At 34.9% G+C, this 3833-nt stretch overlaps 1 long non-coding RNA gene across 1 annotated transcript in view; it reads right to left on the bottom strand.

Annotated features, from left to right (window-relative positions):
• Positions 1-2974, bottom strand: part of LOC141369958 (uncharacterized) — a 9002-nt gene extending 6028 nt beyond the window's left edge. The window contains exon 1 of the long non-coding RNA XR_012373565.1: positions 2831-2974. This is a non-coding gene — a long non-coding RNA (uncharacterized lncRNA). The remainder of the gene's footprint in view (positions 1-2830) is intronic.
• Between the last annotated feature and the right edge of the window lie 859 nt (positions 2975-3833).

The following is a 3833-nucleotide window of genomic DNA, read 5'->3' as shown; positions in this document are numbered from 1 at the left end:
AAATAAATAAATAAATAAATAAATAAATAAATAAATAAATAAATAAAATCTTAAAAAAAAAAGGCACAGGAGAGACAGCTATGTGTAGACAGAGGCAGAGATTGGAGTGATTCACCTATAATAAGCTAAGGAACGCCAAGGAACACCAGGGGCTGAGAGAAGTTCAAAGAAGCAAGGAAGTATTCTTCCCTAAAGCCTATGGAGGGATCATGGCCTGCTGACACCTTGATTCAGGAATTCTGACCTCCAGAACTGTGAGAGAATAAATTTTTGTTGTTTTAAGCTACCAAGTTCGTGGCAATTTGTTACAAGCAGCCCTAAGAAACTAATATACTCTTTAATGTGTGAGTACTTAAATAAATTAAGGCATATCAGTATTATCAAATACTGTATAATCACTAAAAAGAATGAGGCAGAATAAAAAAGAATGAGTCAGCTTTCTCTGTACTGATGTGGAAATAATATTATGATATTTTGCTAACATTTTTAAAAAGCATGGTAGAAATATGTGATCCATTTATGTAGCATGACCCTATTTATACAGAAATCTGTTCATAGTAGTTAACACTAAAGGGCCACGGAAGTGTAAGGAAACTAACCCTGGGCTCAGGTCATGATCTCTGGTTAAAAACCCCGAAGTTTTTAAACGGTTATTCTTAAATTTTTTTTATTGATTTTCCTCTAAATTTTATTCTTTGGCTTTTTTTTTAAGCCTGTAGGTTATATTACTTTCATATTTTTTAAATAATGAAAATATATACATCATATGCATTTATAAGTTTAGGAGGATTTCCCAACAATATACTATTATTGAAGATTTAAGGTAAGTTTTATATTTTAAAATATTTTTCAGAGCTTGTTTGTACACTTTTATAGGTTCATGGAAAGGCACAAGGAAGTTATTAAATCCTTTTTTAAAAAAGTTATTTAACAAGGAAAAAAACTAACTATGAGAGGTAATAGATGTTAACTAAACTTACTGTGGTAATCATTTCACAATATACACATAATTCAAGTTATTATGTTGTACACCTTAAACTTAGACAATGTTATATGCCCGTAAGTCTTAATAAAACTGGAAAAAAACTAAAAATAAAAGATTTTTAAAAAAGATTTTATTTATTCATTTGAGAGAGAGAGAGAGCATGGGCAGAGGGTGGGGGAGGACGAGGGGGAGGGGGAGAAGCAGACTCCCTGCAGGGCTCCATCCCAGGACCCAGAGATCATGACCTGAGCCCAAGGCAGAGGCTTAACTATCTTAGCCACGCAGGTGCCCCAAGATTTTTTTAAACAATAAAATTTAAAAGTTACTGACTTTTTAAAGTACCAGATTAAACTAACATTGCAATATTTTTCTTAATTATTCTCTGCCTTAACTTGCATATCTCCACAATAATGTAGTTAAGTAGAATTTAGATGAAACCAAGGAAAATAGGTTGAAAAGTAGGTCAGTAAAATTAAACAAAATTTTAACAAATTGTACTCATCAGTATTTTCCATGAAACCATGTGAAACTGAACTAAAGGAAATTCTTTTCTGTATGAGCTTATTGGGATATAAAATATATAAAAATGATATTTTGATTCTTCAAAGTATACTATTATCTTTATGCAGGATCTTAGGTATCATGTGTGGTCAGTGACGTATGCACAAAATGAATATCATAGAATCATTCAGTCAAATATTTTCATTTCACAAACTAGCTCCTGGAGGGTAAATAATGACCTGCAGGTGCTACACAGTGAGTTAGTGAGAAGCTGCTTAGTGGGACTAGTGGTATCCAAGTTAGTATTAGCACCACTGCCCACTCTGTTTTTTTCAAGTCAAATTGCAAGAGTTTATACTTCATCTTTTCTACATTGGAAGGTCAGATCTCCAAAGCCAGCTTGGGAGTGGAATAATTAGGCAGTGATAAAGAAAAAGGGAATTAATATCCACTGGGCATCTACTATGCATTAGGCATATATAGATGAACATATTCAATCCTTACAATTGTATATTGTGGTTTTAAGTCCATTCAGTTGTAGAAATTGAAGCTTATAGATGTAAACTGTACCATTAGCTTAAAAGGTTTCACTCTCAGAACTGATAAAGTTATTGCTTATTCCAACAAAGCCTTAGTAAACAAGATGATGTTATCAGCTGAAAGGAAGATTGGAATTGTTAGCATCCAAAGGTTTGTTTTGAACATGGATTTATCCAGGAAGTGAACCCTGATCTTCCTGACTCAAAACCGATGTCTTTTCTAATATATCATGCTGCCCTCCTAGCTAGTTTGTATTTTAAACAGCAATGAACAGTGCCTGGAATCATTGTATCTATTCTTGAGCACAGGACTTAAATTCTTCCCTTTGTAAATAAGGCATCAGCTTAAGGACTGTTAGCAAGGACTAGCGGTCTAAAACATGGTAGTGCTCTGATTGGCCAAGGAATGTTGCTGAGATCACTGACTAGTCTGGGAACTGAATGAAGGCTCTGACCCAACACTTGCCATCATGCTGTGGAAAGAATATCAGTGTAAGATTCAGAATACCTTAAACAAAATAATAAACCTACCACTAACCATGTGAACATGGCAGGTTATTCAGCCTCTCTAACTGGTTCCGTTGTCTGTGGAGCTCAAAGAGGTGTTGTGAGGCTCTCTTATGAGGATGTTTGTGAATGTACTTTACAGATTATAAAGTGCTTTGTAAATTCATCCATTCATTCACTAAATATCAATTGAGCACCACTTTGTGTCACATAAGGAATAATTTGAAGGATTATTTGCATAAGTAAAGAAAATGTTGCAAGCAGGGTCTAGATGCAAGTAAGATATTATTGAGCTTACCAAGTAATTGTAGGGTATAATCTTGTCAATGTATGGTCTTTGAGGAGTAACAGTTATGCTCAGATGTTCTCCCACAAGCAAACTCTTGTAACTGCTTGCCCAGCTAAGGGAAAGGAAACTTTGGCTATGTGATGAGTAGGCCACCACTGCTGGCCTGATATTCTTTTGGAAGGTCTGAGTCATCAGTTCTGACCTAGAAAAGATAGTGTCAAAAAATGTAAAACACTGATGCTTAACCCTGCAACAATGATGATGATAATGGTGATGCTGGTAAATGTTAACACTTTTCTAGTACCCACTTAGTGCCAGGTCTGGCCTCTAGTGTTTGACATGTGTGAATGTATCCATTTACCTTATACATCTCTCAAGCTTCACGACATCTTATGAAAAGGCAAATTAGTATTCTACTGCCTTAACATCATGGTAAGCGATATTATCAAGTGACTACAGAAAGCCTATTAGTTTAAAAAATAATAAAGTTAACTATAAAAATCTAGGCTACTATAGAAGAGTCCAGTGAAGTCAAAGAAAAGAAAAGATCTTGGATCAAATGTTGGCTTTCTTTCTTAAATGACATGCCAACTTATTGATTCATTTCCTTCTGTTACAGGTTGGCAGGAACTAGGAATTTGGGGAGAGGAAAAATGTGGGGAGGGATGTGGCAATAATTCTTAAAAGCTAATAAGAGATACTGGTTGTGAATGGATATGGTGGTGAATAATGTCACTTCTTAAGAGAGTGACAGGGAAAAGGACTTAGGAGAGTAAACAAGATCTCTTCTCAAGGGTAAAATGCAGGGTCAATATGCAGCCAAGAATACTTTATCCAGATAGGCTGTCATTAAAAATAGAAGGAGTGATAAAAAGCTTCCAGAACAAACAGAAACTAAAAGCATTTGTGATCACCAAATCAGCCCTACAAAAAATATTGAAAGGGGTCTTCTAAGCAAAGAGAGAGCCTAAAAGTAACATAGACCAGAAAGGAACAGAGATAATATACAGTA

Source organism: Callorhinus ursinus, unplaced genomic scaffold (assembly GCF_003265705.2).
Source record: "Callorhinus ursinus isolate GAN/ISIS: 27379988/994484 unplaced genomic scaffold, GSC_fseal_2.0 scaffold24, whole genome shotgun sequence".
Classification (NCBI taxonomy): Eukaryota; Metazoa; Chordata; class Mammalia; order Carnivora; family Otariidae; genus Callorhinus; species Callorhinus ursinus.
Note: the sequence above shows the minus strand (reverse complement) of the source record. Positions and strands in the feature narration are given on the sequence as shown.